Source organism: Calypte anna, chromosome 1, assembly GCF_003957555.1.
Source record: "Calypte anna isolate BGI_N300 chromosome 1, bCalAnn1_v1.p, whole genome shotgun sequence".
In the NCBI taxonomy this organism is placed as follows: Eukaryota; Metazoa; Chordata; class Aves; order Apodiformes; family Trochilidae; genus Calypte; species Calypte anna.
The window spans coordinates 52,127,091-52,144,223 of NC_044244.1; the positions used below are offsets into that span (position 1 = coordinate 52,127,091).

The window sequence follows — 17,133 nt, forward strand, 5'->3', positions numbered from 1 at the left end:
GAACTCCCTTGTAAAAGGGCACCTGCTGCATTGTTGCTTTGGTGCCTGTGGTGGTGTGGTTTGTTTGGGTTTCTCCTCCTTTGGTTGCCTGACCAGTCTGTCAGTAAATGACTAAATTTTAATACTGATTTATTTCTAAATTGCTGCTCCTGTAGTTACGCTTCCCTGCATTGTCCAGATGAGGCTCATGTCTTGGGGGCTGTGTAAAACTCTTGAAATTGATCTTCAGAAACACCTGCGGGGGAGTGAGTTTGCTTGAAATCTGGCTGACTTTGCTAGTTCCCTCCAAGCCTGTTTGCTGCCAGCTGAGCAGGAAGAGCTGCTCCTCTCCTTACCTTGCTTGCTGCCCGTGGCTTCCAACTCCTCTGATGAGAGATGGAAGAGGAGGAGAGGGGTAGTTCAGGAGTATGGGGTATTGCTCTGTTGTCTCTATTTCACCTTGGTCCTGACTCCATTTTGAGTGTGTTTTTGAGGTATCAAAATGCAAATGGACTCTTTCTAAATCTGTCAAAAAGAGGAGCTTTGCCTACGTGGAAGCCAACACCCATCCTCTGCGTGTTGCCTTTGCTTCACCGAGCGTGTGGTTTGGGCGCTGGGGTGGAGGCATCAGAGCCTGGATCTGGATGAGGACAGGAGGGTTTGCTGAGTTGGGGTAGGAGCTCTCTTTGGACAGGAGGGAAACACACCGACATTTTTAGGAGACAGTGGGGACAGCAGGTCCATGGGTGCCTCTTCTGGATTACAGAAGAGGGTGAGTGCCCTTCTAAAGAAGGAGGAGATGCCTGCAAGGGCCTCGGGTGGGCTGGCAGCCGCTCTTGGTGACAAGTCCCTGCTGTAGGCAGGTCAGCACTTGCGCATTAGGGCTAGGTTGGTTTGACTGTTTGTTCGTTTTAATTAATTTGGGGTTTTTTACTTCTTTCTTTTAAAAATTGAGAATCCATTATTCTGGCTTGGGCGCAAGTATGGCCTTGTTTTTCCAGCACCCAGACGCGTGTTTGTTTTTCCCTCGGAGTTTCTGGCAACACCATCCTGAGGCAGAGGTGGGAATCTGCCTGGGGGACGAGGGGGGTCGGGGGTGTCTCCCTCCTCTAACCCTTTCTGGGGAAAGGGGAAAGAGCTGCCGGAACCCTGGAAACCACAGCTGCCCTGCTGGCGGAAGAAGTGTGGCCAGGAGGGGAGGTGGGGGGCGGCAGCCCAGCCCTACCGTAGCGGGCTGTCGGGTTCGGATCCCGAACCCGGTCCCCGTCCCCGTGCACCCGGTCCCGGATCGTCTGCGTTGCCGCTTTAAGAGTGGGGTGGTTACGTCACCCCCGCTGCCCCGCCCGCCCGCGCGGCGCGAGGGAGTGGGCGTGGCGTACGGGCCCCTGCGCGTGCGCGGAGGGCCGGGGTGGGCCCGGCGTCGCCATGGCCTCCTGAGGCCCTCAGCGCCCCGGTGCCGGCGCCGGCCCGCCCGCGGGGCAGCGGGGCAGGGCCCGACTCGACCCTTCCGAGCCCCAACGGGCTGGGCCGAGACCAGCCCCGCCCGCCCCCTTCTGGGAGGTAAGATGCGGCGGGGGGAAGGATGGTCACCGAGCCGGGGCGCGGGGGCTGCTGTGGGGGCGCGGGGCGGACCAGAGGGGCCGGGCTGGCCGTTGGGGTTGCCCGGTGGAGGCCCCTGCAAACTCACCCAACGCCCCCCGGCATCGCACCGCTATGGCCGCGGTATCCCTACTCCCCACCGCCACCCCCTTCCCAATCTCTTGCCGTTGCCCTGCGCGATTCCCAGGTGCGGCCCCCAGCCTCCCCCTCCCTATTCCCCCCTCCAGCCCGCGCACGTTCCCCCCGTTTTGTCCCCGCCGTCCCTTCCCGCTGTGCGGTCCCCGCCGTCCGCTCTCCATAGCCTGCCCCTGCCCACGCACATTGCCCCCGCGTGGCTTCCATATTTCCCCCCTCCCGCCTCCCCACAAGCTCCCAGTGCTTCCCCCTCTCCCTCCTCCCCCCTCCCGGTGCATCCCAAAGTCCTTCAGCCTGTTCCCCAATATCTCTCCTTGCTGCAGCCCACCCAGCCTCCCCTTGCGTAGGACGCGCGTTGCCCCAGCGCAGCCCCCGCACCTTCCCAATGATGTTTTGCTGCTCAGAGGCATTGGGTGGGTGTCCTTGTCCCCAGGTGGGCTGTGGGAGCACGGTCGTCGTCAACAGGGTGGCGGGCGGCAGGCTTGAGTTTGCTGTGCACCTTCTGGTTCAGGCTGTGGGGGCTGATGTACATCGTGTGTGTGCTCCTGTAATCGCTGGTGAGCTGTGACCACTCATTTTTTTGGATGCTCACGGTGACTTTCAATTTCACTTGCTTCGTGGAGGCTTGGTAACTGCAGCATAGTAGTGGAAGGAAGGCTTTGAAAGAATGCATGTGTGTGGTTGGGTTCTGGTAAGAGGTGATCCAGGAAGGGGACTGGAGTGGTTTCAGGGACAGCTCTCTGAAAGCTGCGTGGAACACCACAAAACTGTCAGGAGTGGGAGGAGGAGTGGGAAGTCTAGAGAAAATACAAAAGATTCCTCCTTACAGAAAATTGAAAAGTGTTCTTGCCACATAAGGAGCTTGAGCAGGAGCAATTACTGAAGACATAGACAGGCTTCCCCAGAGAGTAGACTGCTTACCTCTTGAAGAGAAAAATAGAAGGCATTGATCAATAGCCAGTGAAGGCTAACAGGGTGAATGGAATTGTCCATTTCCTATCCTGCAAGAAAAAGACAACAATCGATGAAAATGTAATAATGCATACATCTTGCTAACAAAGACTTGGCTTTTTCAACACAATAGATAACTGTTCTATTGAACTTCTGTTGCTGGAAGTTACCCTTGACTCTAAGGGCTGAGCAGCCTTCCTGAAAGCTGCCAGGGACCAGAGATTTCTCTAGAAAAGTTTGTGTTATTTGGGTTTCTAGTACTCCAGGTTTGTGTTTGTGTGGCAGTTTTGCAATAAAACCTCTCACACTTTTAGGATGTTGGTAAAGAGTTGGGTTTTTTTTGTTTGTTTGTTTTTGTCCTGCGGTGAGAGTATTCCACAAAGGCCTAATTCAGGCTTTTTTTTTTTCACCATTGTCCCCAAGAGAACAGGCTTTGAATCTGCTCTGGTGTAGTAAAGAAGTTTTTAAGTCCTTGCTGCCGTTGTTACGGTTGTGTTGTAAATCTTAAGTGCAGCAGTATGCAGCAAGTGGCTGTCTGCATTGGGAGCAGAAGTGATTTGGTCTTGCTATAAAATGATCAGGAAAACATTGCTGCTGAAGTCAGCATTTCTATGCAGTTTGGTGGTTTGGGAAGATGTTTATCTTTGTATTCTGCTCAGGTTTCTACAATCTGTTCAGAGTGCTGAATGGCCTGTGTTTTGGAAATGTGGGGTGAGGGGAAGAATGCTTCCCAAGCACTCGGGCATCTTTTGTACTTTTGTCTGTCTCCTTGGGACACGTGGCAGTTAGAAGGGGAAGGCTCTTAGACGTCCATAAGATAGTCAGAAAATAAAGTTCAGCAAGCCTAGCTGGTCTGGCATATCGAAATCATTCAGAGATTGCTGGTTTCTCATGATTTGACAGAATCCAGCTAGAAATTCCGCCTTGTTCTCTGTCAGCTTGTTTGCCTGGGTGCTGGTAGCAGGCTGGGAGATGAGCTTTTGGATTTTGCAGTTGTGGCATTAGGGTTCTTTTCTTCTTGGGGATAAAGGAAGAATGGGTTTTGTTTTGTTTTGTTTTGTTTTTTCCCCAGCTCATAATTAAAGTAACTTTGAAAATACTTTATGCACTGCCTGAAAATGTCAGTCCATTTCTCTATCCAGTTCTACTGCTGGGTTAACTAAAACATCTAATATACTTGTTTTGACTTAAGACCTTTTAATTTCCATGTGATGGAACTTGCACTTCATCCTTTTCTCCTCCTGTTTTGGGTCTGTGTTTAATTGTCTTATGTTTGCAGTGATGGAGATGAGCTCTTGCCTCCTCCTAGCAGAAGTTTAATTTTGCAGCACCTCAAAAGATATTTTTGAGGTCTTGCAGCAATGGCTGGTGGGAGCAGTGAATTCCTTGGGAAGTTTTTGTTATTTTGGTCCCAGCTGCTTCAAGAACCCAGTGTTCATAGAATCATAGGATTTTCAGGATTGGAAGGGACCTTTAAGATCATCTAGTTCCAACCCCCATGCCATGGGCAGGGACACTTCCCACCAGATGAGGTTGCTGTGTTTAAAGACTCCCAGGGATGGGGCTTCCACTGCCTTTCTGGGCAACCTGTTCCAGTGTCTCACCACCCTCATGGTGAAGAACTTCTTCCCAACATCCAATCTAAATCTGCCTTCCTCTAGTTTAAATCTCTTCTCCCTAGTCACTACCTGACATCCTAAAAAGTCCCTCACCAGCTTTCTTGTAGCCCCCTTCAGGTATGAGAAGGTTGCAGTAAGGTCTCCTCAGAGCCCTCTCCTCTCCAGACTGAATAACCCCAACTCTCTCAGTCTGTCTTCATAGGAGAGGTGCCCCTAAGTCCTTTTCCTCAGGGCTGCTCTCAAGGCAGTCACTGCCCAGACTATATTGGTGCTTGGGATTGGCTCGACCCGGATGCAGGACCTTGCACTTGGTCTTGTTGAACTTAATGATTTTGGCATGGGCCCACCTCTCCAGCCTGTCAAAGTCCCTCTGGATGCCATCCCTTCCCTCCAGTGTGTCAGCTGCACCACACAGTTTGGTGTCATCAGGGAACTTGCTGAGGGTGCGCTCAATGCCACCGTCCATGTCACCAACAATGATGTTAAACAAGAGTGGTCCCAACACTGATCCTTGAGGGACTGCACTGGCCTCCACTTGGACATGGACCTGTTGACAGCCACTCTTTGGGTGTGGTCATCAGTCTAGTTCTTAATCCACTGAGTGGTCCAGCCATCAAACCCATATTTTGCCATCTTGGAGACCAGGATGTCATGTGGGACAGTGTCAAAGCCTTTGCTCAGGTCCAGGTAAATGATTTTGGTTGCTCTTCCCTTGTCTATTGATGTTGTGACCTTTTCATAGAAGGCCATGAGGTTTGTCAGGCATGATTTGTCCTTGGTGAAGCCATGCTGATTATACCCAAACACATCTTCATTTTTCTTCTGCTTCAGCAGTGCCTCCAGGAGGATCTGCTCCATAATCTTACCAGGAATAGAGGTGAGACTGACTGGCCTATAGTTCCCTGAATATTCCTTCTTTCCCTTTTTGAAAATGGGGGTTATGTTCCCCCTTTTCTAGTCAGTGGGGACTTAACTGGACTGCCATGACTTTTGGAATATAATAGACAGTGGTTTAGCAACTACATCTGCCAGTTCCCTCAGTACCCATGGGTGTATCCCATCAGGACCCATGGACTTGTACAGCTTCTTCAGATGGTCAAGAACCTGATCTTCACTTGCAATTGGCAGTTCTTCCTTCCAGCCTTTGCCATTGTCTTCTGTGACTTCAGGAGTGTGGCTGGAGTCCTTGCCAGTTAGAGCTGTGGTAAAGAAGTCATTGAGAATCTCAGCCTTCTCTATATCACTTGTCACTAGTTCACCTGTTTCCTTTCTGAGGGGACCCACACCTTCCCCAGTCTTCTTTTTGCTGTTAATATACCTATAGAAATTTTTGCTATTCTCCTTGGTCTCCCTGCCTAGATTTACTTTTAACTGAGCTTTGGCTTTTTTAACTTGGTCTCTTGCTGCTTGGACAGCTTTCTTATATGCCCCCCATTTTAGATGTCCTTTTTTCCATTCCTTGTGAAGTTTCTTTTTGTGTGTTTCCAGGAGCTCCTTGTTCATCCAGTCAAGTCTCCTAGCTTTCTTTCTTGCCTTCCTCTTTCTTGGTATACTTTGCACCTGAACACAGAGAAAGTGATACTTGAATACTAACCAGCTGTCCTGGGCCCCCCTTTGCTCTAGGGCTTTGTCATACAGTACTTTGGCCAGCAGATCCCTGAAGTGATTGAAGTCTGCACACCTACAGTCTGGAGCTATAAGCTTGGAATACATCTTTTTAGATGCCCTGAAGATCTTAAATTCAAGTGGTTTGTGATCACTGCAGACAAGGTTGTCCCTGGGCATTACATTGGTCACCATGCCTTCCCTTTTGGTGAGAACAAGGTCCAGCATAGCACCTTTTCTTGTTGGTTCCTCTACCATTTGATGGAGGAAGAAATTATCATCTATGCATTCCAGGAACATCCTGGATTGCTGATGCCTTGCTGTGTTGTCCCTTCAGCAGATGTCAGGGTGATTGAAATCACCCACGAAGTTCAGGGCCTATGAACACAAAGCCTCTTCTGTCTGCCTGTGGAAGGCCACATCTGCTTGGTTCTGCTGGTCAGGTGTCCTGTAGCAGACCCCTACTGTGACATTGCCATCTCCCTTATTCCCTTTAATCTTAACCCATATGCACTCAATCAGCTTGTTGTCCTTCCCCATGTGGAGCTCCATTGATTCCAGTTGTTCACTGCTGTAGAGAGCAACACCTCCTCCCCTGCTTATCCTTCCTAAAGAGCTTGAACCCTTCTATCCCTATATTCCAGTCATGGGAATCATTCCACCAAGTTCCACTAATAGCCACTCTGGTGCATCCTCCCTGGCTTGCCTCAGGGCAACAAGTTGAGAGCCCTTAGGAGCACTCCATCCCTCTACCCCTGGTGTGCTGCCCCACTTTTTGTTACAGACAAGCATAAGATTATTAACCCCTTCCTCCTTCAATTTTTTCCGTTGTTCAAAGTATTACAGTTTGAGATAAAAAATGAAGGTGTAAATCAGAGTTGTTAATTCTGAAGGGCCATTGCTGTTCCTGATTTTCATAGGGTTTTCAGGCTAAAATTGAGGAAAACAAGGTTTTAAGGCAGTGGGTAACATGCAGGTTGGGCTGTCTACAGAATCAAGAGAACTGTACAGCCCCTTATGCTTTATAACTAGAGCTTTCCTAGTACATGACTCCTGCTAGCTGTCTGCCTATCAAAGCTGCTGTGGGTTATTGAATAGGGGCTGGAGGCAGAAGCTTTTCTCTTTTTCAGAGCTTGTGATTGATTGCACTCGCTGAGGCCCAGTAAAACTGAGGTGCTGTGGAGAATCCATCACGTTTGGGTTTTGTGTGCTGACTTGCCCATCTGTTCGCTTGAAGCGGAGGTGCGTGTGTGTTGTGTGCTGTTCTCACTTCTGCCCAGACTCTCTGGGGGTTGCTTTCTTGTGGTGGGAGAGCGGTTTCCTGCCAAGACATTACGCCCTTCCAGAATGCTTGGGACTGTGAAAGCGGTTTGACGCTGTGATAAGACAGATTAAAACACTTAGCTGAACTAACTGTAATATATGATAACACTTGGACTGGAAGCATCCTTTTGAAAGTTTTTTTGGTCTCTCTCCTTCTCCCTCTCCTTCTCCCTCTCCTTCTCCCTCTCCTTCTCCCTCTCCTCCTCCCCCCTCCTCCCTCCTCCTCCTCCTCCTCCCTCCTCTCTCTCTCCTCTCTCTCTCTCTCTCCTTCTCTCTCTCCTTCTCTCTTCTCCTTCTCTCTCTCCTTCTCTCTCTCCTTCTCTCTCCTTCCTCTCTCCTTCCCTCTCTCCTTCCCTCTCTCCTTCCCTCTCTCCTTCCCTCTCTCCTTCCCTCTCTCCTTCCCTCTCTCCTTCCCTCTCTCCTTCCCTCTCTCCTTCCCTCTCTCCTTCCCTCTCTCCTTCCCTCTCTCTCCTTCCCTCTCTCTCCTTCCCTCTCTCTCCTTCCCTCTCTCTCCTTCCCTCTCTCTCCTTCCCTCTCTCTCCTTCCCTCTCTCTCCTTCCCTCTCTCTCCTTCCCTCTCTCTCTCCTTCCCTCTCTCTCCTTCCCTCTCTCTCTCCTTCCCTCTCTCTCTCCTTCCCTCTCTCTCTCCTTCCCTCTCTCTCTCCTTCTCTCTCTCTCTCCTTCTCTCTCTCTCTCCTTCTCTCTCTCTCTCCTTCTCTCTCTCTCTCCTTCTCTCTCTCTCTCCTTCTCTCTCTCTCTCCTTCTCTCTCTCTCTCCTCTCTCTCCTTCTCTCTCTCCTTCTCTCTCTCCTTCTCTCTCTCCTTCTCTCTCTCCTTCTCTCTCTCCTTCTCTCTCTCCTTCTCTCTCTCCTTCTCTCTCTCCTTCTCTCTCTCTCTCCTTCCCTCTCTCTCTCCTTCCCTCTCTCTCTCCTTCCCTCTCTCCTTCCCTCTCTCTCTCCTTCCCTCTCTCCTTCCCTCTCTCTCTCCTTCCCTCTCTCCTTCCCTCTCTCCTTCCCTCTCTCCTTCCCTCTCTCCTTCCCTCTCTCCTTCCCTCTCTCCTTCCCTCTCTCCTTCCCTCTCTCTCCTTCCCTCTCTCTCCTTCCCTCTCTCTCCTTCCCTCTCTCTCCTTCCCTCTCTCTCCTTCCCTCTCTCTCCTTCCCTCTCTCTCCTTCCCTCTCTCTCCTTCCCTCTCTCTCCTTCCCTCTCTCTCCTTCCCTCTCTCTCCTTCCCTCTCTCTCCTTCCCTCTCTCTCTCCTTCCCTCTCTCTCCTTCCCTCTCTCTCTCCTTCTCTCTCTCTCTCCTTCTCTCTCTCTCTCCTTCTCTCTCTCTCTCCTTCTCTCTCTCTCTCCTTCTCTCTCTCTCTCCTTCTCTCTCTCTCTCCTTCTCTCTCTCTCTCCTTCTCTCTCTCTCCCCTTCTCTCTCTCCTTCTCTCTCTCCTCTCTCTCCTTCTCTCTCTCCTTCTCTCTCTCCTTCTCTCTCTCCTTCTCTCTCTCCTTCTCTCTCTCCTTCTCTCTCTCCCTCTCTCCTTCTCTCTCTCTCTCCTTCTCTCTCTCCCTCTCTCCTTCTCCCTCTCTCCTTCTCCCTCTCTCCTTCTCCCTCTCTCCTTCTCCCTCTCTCCTTCTCCCTCTCTCCTTCTCCCTCTCTCCTTCTCCTTCTCCTTCTTACTGACTACTTTGAGATAAAACAACTGGATATGTTTTCAGAGCAGCAGTCCCCCAGGAAGGTTGTGGAGGTGAAATTCTGTCAGCTGAAGCAGTGACCTGCAGCCACTCTCTTAGTGTCTCACCTTGGAGTCTTCTTCCTGTAGGAAGAGGCAGGGCTCTGGAATACTTTCTTGTAGCCTGGTTTTCTCTCGTCTTTAAAAATCAGCTGAGTCTCTGTGGGTTTTCTCTTTGTGATGGTGTAAGTAACATGTCTGTGAAGGCAATAGAAGAAACTGTCCAGTGGAAGTGCAGTGTATAGGCAAGTGTGCTGTAGCTGGTTGTGACCAGGTCTTTACAGCCCCTGAGGGGCATAATTTATGGGAAATAGTGGAGGGAAATAACTTACATGCTCTACCCGCAGCGTTGAATGTCCTTTAACTCACAGAGTACCTGGGTTTTTGTCCCCCCATCTTTAAGTCTGTCTCTGTGAATACTGCTTTTGTTATCTTAGTCACAGTACCTATGAGTTTGATGATACTGAAAGGAAAATTTGAGGATGTTGTATAATAGAGAGTGACCAAGAGCATAGAGATGGTGTCACAGCTTCAGATTTTTTGGTGTGCAACCTAAAAATAGTCCTCTCTTCCTGGGTATGTTTGGTTGATTCTGTGGGAAAAAAAAAAGCAAAAGAGGTCCTCTGGTTCAGCAAAAGAAGTGACTGCAACATGTTACCTACTGCATCAGTGAGGCTTTGAGAAGGAGATGAGATGAAATAATACCTTAAAAGCTGACCTTGCTGTCCTGTTGTTCCCTCCCCAGGCTGCTAAACATAACATTGATGCTGTTGGAGGCTGCTGAGCTGATCACTTGGGAGCCTGCAGTCATCTGCAGATATTAGAAAGATATTAGATATTAGATAAGAATTAGATATTAGATATTAGAAAGAATTAGAATATAGAATTAGAATAGAATATAATATATATTAGAATATATTAGAATAGAATATATAGAATAGAATTAGAATATAGAATATTAGAATTAGATATTAGAAAGAATTTCTTTACAGAGAGAGTGATCCGGCATTGGAATGGGCTGCCCAGGGAAGTAGTGGATTCTCCGTGTCTGGAGATATTTAAAAAGAGACTGGATGTGGCACTCAGTGCCATAGTCTAGCAACCGCAACGGTGGTAAAAGGGTTGGACTCGATGATCTCTGAGGTCCCTTCCAACCCAGCCAATTCTATGATTCTATGATCTCCAACACAGTTAGAGCCCAGGCTCTAACTTGATCTAAGTTGCTGTGCCTCTGCCCAGGTTACTTGAAATATAAGCCAGTCACCTGGGGAGTCAGGTTAGAATAGACAAAATTTATTTTCACAACTTGTCTCCTTGTTGCCAGTTTTGCTAGTGAAGGGTGGTTAGTGATGGGTGAAGCTGTCTGCAGCTACTTGACCCATGGGAGCCAGGGGTGACCTCTCTCCTCCTCCAAACTCTCTTGACTTTCTTTCCCCTGCCCCAATGGCTTTGTGATGGTACTGATTTTACAGCAGAGTTTTTAGGTAGAAGTTATTAGTATAAATTCTCATTTAGGCAATTTCATCCATCTGGGTATTTTAATCTTAAATCTGTGTCTGGAAAAATTGAGTTGAAGTTTTACCTTTTTTTAAGTGCACACCATCTCAGGTGGATGCATGTGTGCCCCTTTCTTTATAGCGAAAATACACTGCTGTTGTTGACTTCTGGGACAGATAGTGGGATTTCAGAATCACTTTGAGCTGTGTTTTAATAGCTCTTGGTATCCTCCTGCTTCTAGCAGTATTGGCAACTTCCCTGCAAACCTTCAGTGCTGAGTCAGGATAGGGCATATTCTCATTACTTGTGTGGCAAAAATAGCCTCCAGAAGAGGGTGCTGGGCAGGGTTTTTCCCTCTAATGCTGTCTCTAGTTGATGTGCTTTAGCAAGCAAGGCTGAGAATGTTTCCTTCTCCAGGCATCATCGAGCCACTGCCTGTGAGCTTCCAGAGGTAACTTTTCCATATGGGAAGTCCATGGTCTGGTTTCATTCTTTAATGAGCAAAGCTGTAATGCTAAGGTATCTAAGGCTTAGCACTTTTTTGTGCAGACGAACTCTCTTCTCCCAGGAGTCCAGGGATAAAAAGCTCCTAGGTCTGTTTTTAAAAGTTTACATCTGTTGGATCTTTATTTTTCTTGATTGAGTAACAGGGTCAGAGATAAGTGCATGGAGGCAACATTGAACAGGAGCAGTGGAAACTGGAGTTGGTGAGTTTAGAGACTTAACAAGAGGATGTATGTGTCTTATTTCCAGAGTTTTTAAAAAAATAAATGAAGAGGCAACAACCCACAAACAAAAATAAGTAGATCAAATATTTCAGCAATAATGGAATGGTGAGTGGCTTTGTGTTCTTTGTTGAGGATCACTGGTTTTACTTTTGCAGTGTTCATCACTGTTATATATTTGGACCAGGGAATCATTTGTTAGGGAAGCCAGGCAAGCCATTTGCCTCCTATGCATTGCTGCTCAGTTGGATAGGCTTGGATGCCTAACCATTTCAGTTAGGCTATCAGTTGGATAGGATGCCTGGCTTCTTCCAACACATTTACTTGATAAATTTAAGTTTGGATCTTGTCTGATCGAGTGTGTGTTTTATATTCTATGTGGACAAGTGTTCTCTGATATTAAACCAAACTCCCTTTGTCTGTGACTGCCACAACTTTGGTGGCTTTTGATGCTGTAGAGTTTGAAATCAGATACATCTTAGAGTAACTCTATACCCTGCAGTAACTCTAAAGCTCATCTCCTCTGTCTTGGCACTTGCATGCAGGGAAGGATGAATGCAAGCGGTGGTGGTATAAGTTTTGATTTGACTGGAGAATTTATTCTTGAGAATTTAGAAAATGAAACGCAAACTTCCTCTGTCATGTTGGGCAGAGTTTACAACACAAGTGTTTACAACACATCCTTTTTCTCAGTGTCTCTTTTCCCTCAGCCAGTTCCAGAACATCTTTCTAGTTTTTCTGTGTTTCTCTTGTGGGAGCAGAGGGCTTGATTGGTTCAAGTGGAGTGGGGCTGCTGGGAATATGAGAAAGAGATGCAGTGCATGGCCCAGATGTGCATGATCCGGCATTTGAAGGAGAGAGTAGAAGGCTGGGGAACATCTCTTCTCTTCCTCTCCCGCCCCCTTTCTCTCTTTTTCCTGTCTCCTTCCAAAAAAGTGACTGGGTGTTGGATGTTGACCTATCGCAGTGTGGGTCAGTCCGTAAAAAAAAAAAAAAAAAGAGGAAGAGGGCTGTGTGAGTACACAGACAACAGAAATTAATAGAGCAGAAAAAAAACTCTGGAAAGAAGAGTGCACAGCTCAGGGTAAAAGGGTTTTATTGTTGGTTCTGAGTTTTTAAATGGGTCTATGGGGAGGGGAAGCAGCTGTCTCTTCCTATGAGTTTGTATGGATTAGCAAAATATCTGGAGACTTTGTGAACTTGAAGTCAAGAAGATTTTTGTGGTATTCTCGCAGTTGAATATCCTTAAAACGATACAAGACATTGCGTGGCCTTGTTGAAGGTTAAATTGTTTGTGTGTACCGTATGCTCTTATGTGTGTGTAGGCGTTGGATCATCTCTTGAATATGGATTAGTGTGTGTGTGCTTTGCTGTGCAGCTTAGTCCTCCCAGGTGCCTGGCTCTTCTACCTTCTGCTGCTGAAGCCGGTGGTCTTCCAGCTCTGACCATATTGGTGCTACTGGTCTTATGTCCTAGTGACACTTTGGTTTCACTGACTGGTACTGACAGATGTTTTGAAAATTGTGACCTGGCAAAATCCCTTCAGCATTAAGACTGCTTACGCCTCTGGAGAAATAGCATTGCAAAGAACTGCATGTGGGTCTGAATTTGTTGTGCAGGGGGAGAAGTCTTGCATTAAGACTTAATTAGGAAGCACAGTAACTGTATATTCAGTTGCTTCATGTTTTTGTAAATCTTGTTGAATGCCTTTGTAGCTGAGCACAGTAGTATTGCTTGTGTGTCTGGAGTTACGTGTGGGTGGATGTCTGTGAAGTGGGGTGACTTTTACTGACTTGAAATTAAGGCAGCTTTGCCCAGCATGAATAGTAAGATGTAAATGAGTTGCACTTGTAAAAATTGCATGCCAGATCACATATTTAGCTCACAGCTTGTTTCAGGAATGCTGCTGGAGTGCTTAAAAATGCACTGCTGGGACCTTTTCATGTCTCATAGCTAACTAAACTAGATGCCACCCCAGAGAGCAAAAACAATTTAAGTAGTAATAAATTTAAAAGCATTTTAATTTCTTTATTGCTATCACTTATCTGAACTGCACCAGTGACTCTCCTAGTACATGGCATTGTTATTTTGTCCTGGCTCTCTACCTGCTCCTTTTTCTAGTTTTTGCCAGATCAGCTGGTAATGCCATGCCTTTCAGGGTTGGAAATACCTTAAATCAATTGCAAATTTGCAATATCTACCACAAGGGAAAGAGCTGATCCCACTTGGCAGTTCTAGGGTTTCTTATAATTAGTCTAAGATAAACCTCGAACCATTTTATTGTGTGTTCTTGTACTATTTGTAAGTCTAGGGGACATTCTGAAAACTATGAAGCTCCTGCTTTTGCTGATGTAAAGCTCCAGCTTGCGTCCCAATAAATGCAGAAAATTCAGGCTTTAAAGCACCTACCACGTGGCACTTCTGCATTGGTCTTTTTGGGTCCAGCATAGGGATAATTTAGTGGAGAAACTTTTGGAGGAATAATAAGAAGGGAGTGGTTTTGTGGTATCCTAACAGGAACAAAGTTCAGCAGAGAGGATATGAAACAGCATGTCTGGAGTAGGTTTTTAGAAGAAGCAATTCCTTGCCTTGTAGCTTTCCAGAAGAACCTTGTGGCCAGGTCACACATGTTTTATTGTATTGTACCTTGTACAGCAGAAAGGAGGCTTAGCTGTTAAGGCTTTCATGGGATAACTTGGTGTATCATTCATTGTGCTCTCAGCAGTTTAAAAATGAAATACTTTTAGCCTCAGAGGAGGTGCCTACTGAAAACACAGATTGCCTTTGCAGATGGCAGAAAATGTCTTCAGTCACATCATCCGAGGTTCTTTTCCTACCAACACTGGGGCAAAACGAGCCTGCTGTTGCCAGCACAATGGAACAGGTTTTGCTCAGAGCTGTCAACCCACTCCTTACTGAGCTCTGTGGCTGAGTACCTGTTCAGAAGTACCCCTAGGAACTGAAGGATCATACTTGGATGTTTATTCTCTTCTCTTGCACTGCTTTTGTTGTGTCAGAAGTGGAGTTTATGTATTTGTTTGTTTATCTCTATGTAGAAATAGCTACTCCTCTGTGGTAACATTTTCCATGCCTTTATGCAAGCCAAAAGCAAAGTACTTTTTTTTGGTGCAGTTGTGCCACATCCCTTCTGTTTACTGTCCCAAGTTTATTTTTGATGCAACAAACTGCCACGTTAATGTTAGAGACAGAAGACCTTGGTTTCCAAAAGATACAGGAATAGCAATCTGCTTCTGATCAGGAATTACTGCTGCTGTTTTTCTGTGGATCCAGGCCTTGCGGACGCATCCCTGCTAACTACACTTATGTGGTGTCTGTCATGGAACTGGTCCCCGTTCTGGTCAGAGCTGCTTCCCTCTCATAGAATCTCAGTAGCAGCATTTCACATCTCTAGGTTTATATCAGGATAGCTATCTTGATACAAATAGATAGTGCATGCTTTGCTTTATTTTCTCTTCTCCCACTTGCACTGGGAGCAGATGTAATGCTCCTAAAGTGCTTTCAGCAGATCTGCTAGATAAGTTTAAGCTGGTACTAGATTGGTGTTTAAGCTAATACCCGAGCAGTACAAACTCCTCTCTTGCTCTAATATGTGATGCTTGTAATGGCATCTAGGCAGGAAGGTATAATAGCTCATTGGGAATGGAGGCATCATCTCTGTCTTCCACATACAGAGTTCTTGGATATAGACTTCACACAGACCTAAGCACTGTCTAGAGCTCTTGTAGCCCAAATACAAGAATTGTACCAGATGATCTGAATCTGTTCCTGCCATCCTGAAGTACACGTAGGTCCATGTCTGAAAGCTCTTTGTGTTTACCTAGATGTACTTTTCTGTGGCCATGTTTCAAGTTTCTGAAGTTCTGTGCTTCTCCTGGTCCTGGTGGGACCTGCTATATTGCAGGTTATCTCGTGGGGGAGCAAGGTAATCAGTTGGAGAAGGGTAAAGCTTCAAGAATGAAATTTGGAAGTACTGAAATATTTTCCTTGGGTATATTTAGGAGAGCCCTCTAGAGAGAGAATAAGTGTGCAAGTAATTTTACTCTGACTTGAAATAGGAGCAGTGAGGTGAAGATGAAAGAGATGGGAAAAGAAAAGAGGATATGGCAGAAGAGTGAAGAACTCTTTGAAATTAATTATGCATTAGATTAGTTTGGTTTGTATTGCATTGGTAATTCAGGTTTATAATTGCCCCCAATTTTCTGTATGGTAATCTCGAGTGCTTTCCTCATGGTTTGGTACCTCACAGTGCTGGGAACTGTATGGGCAGAGAACAAAAAGACAATTGTCCCAAGGAGCTTAAAATGCATAAGGAAGAATGGAAATGTAGCCAGCTGGGGAGGAGTACACAGCAAAGAGATGACCACCAGTAGTCTAACCACTGTCAGGTTAGTGCCTGGCTAGAGCTGCAGTGTGGGAGAATGGACAAAATCAAGGTGAATGTGAAACAGCTTTGTGCTTGTTGGAAGGGACCTTTTTCCTTGGTCATGAGAGGAAGCAGGGAGGTGTGTGTTGTGGCACTGACATGGGGTGGGATGGAGGTAGGTGTCCAAGAAGCAAGCGTCAAGACACATGTGCTGTGTGAGGTGAAAGGGGAAGCTGCTTACACCAGGGTGCTTGTCAAGGCAGTGTGTTTGCTGGCATGTGCTCCCAGGCACCACCTTGGCTAGAAGCCTGTTCCAGTGATGTGCTGGGCTTGTGTCCCGCTTCATGGTGGGGAAGAGATCTTGGAAACAAGGCCTGTAACGAGAGTTACTGTAGCCCACGCTCATTATGCTCTTTTTTCCAAAGGAGCTAGCAGATTCTGAGCTGGTGGGAGTGAATGAGCTGAAATCCACTTGCCTGGTTAAGGCTCCAATCATCTATGCTGTTATCCGTTTATTAAAAATAGTAAAGAATTGCTCTTACAGCTTCAGCTTCTTGCATACAGCAGTCTTTCATATAATAGCTTTGTGCACTGCTTACACCTGTCACTGTAGCAATGGTGTGCGGTAGTTTAGGAGATTAGGAGGGGCAATTTGGAAAGTACATATTAAGTTTGCAGGTTCAGGAGAGAAGTTTTTCTTTGCATTTCACTAGCAAGGAGAATGAACCACAAGCTGAGACTTACAACCAAAAAAATCAACTGATTAGGAGGGTGCTGTCAGGATCAACTCAGCAGAACAGTGCTCATGGATGAGATGGTTGAGGGTTTGGAGTAGGAGAAGCCGAGCTCGGGTTAAGATGTTTTGTGTTTTCTTTCAGAACACCATGCCAGGAAGAGTTATTAGTTTCAATGACTGTGAATTGAAGGGGATTAGGTGAAGAATGATGTATAATCCTGTAATTAATGACAGCTGAGGTGTAATCACAAGGGGGCAGTGTTAAGGTTATGTATACAGCTTGAACTTTCAAGTGCCCTTGCTTCTGAATGTGTAACCCTTGTCATGTCACATGCTTGATGATCACTTTTTGCTGTTTCAGCTTCTCTTAAAATGACGAGTGCAGAACAGCAGAGGAATTCCCATTCAGATCTTCAGTTCTGCTGACGTTACTAGTGCTTCATTTGGATCTATGCTGTCGGTGTGGTCAGATTAGCTGGAGCTTGAAGGGCCAGGTCCTTCCCCTGCTGCTTATGGTGGTCTGCAGTTGAGATCTTCTCCCCTGTGAACTTCAGGAAATGCTTAGCAGCTTCCACTCTTGCATAGCTCCCAAAGTGCGCTGGGATGTGAAGGACTGCAGGTGGCTGGACTTTATTTAGAGCTAGGTTAACCACGGGTGCATCTGCTCTAATTTCGTTTTAGATGTGCCCTTTGTGAGCTGAGTGGAAGCGCTCTCAGCACTGTGAGTGTTCACTTGCATCAGAGGTCACTTGATTAGAAATCTCTTCTCAAAGCAGCAAAAACCTTGCTACCGTGTAACATCTCTATCCAGCCTATCCAGGCTCTCCAAATTTTTAGGTATGTGTATGCTTTGGAACTCAAAAAA

The 17,133-nt window shown here is 46.8% G+C and overlaps 1 protein-coding gene across 2 annotated transcripts in view; it reads left to right on the forward strand.

Annotated features, from left to right (window-relative positions):
- The first annotated feature begins 1,374 nt into the window (after positions 1-1,374).
- TMEM184B (transmembrane protein 184B) overlaps positions 1,375-17,133 on the forward strand; it is a 35,256-nt gene continuing 19,497 nt past the window's right edge. The window contains exon 1 of one of the 2 annotated variants that reach the window (XM_030448049.1): positions 1,375-1,539. The gene's annotated coding sequence lies outside the window, so the exon portion shown is untranslated. The remainder of the gene's footprint in view (positions 1,540-17,133) is intronic. The other variant, XM_030448057.1, reaches the window with a different exon arrangement.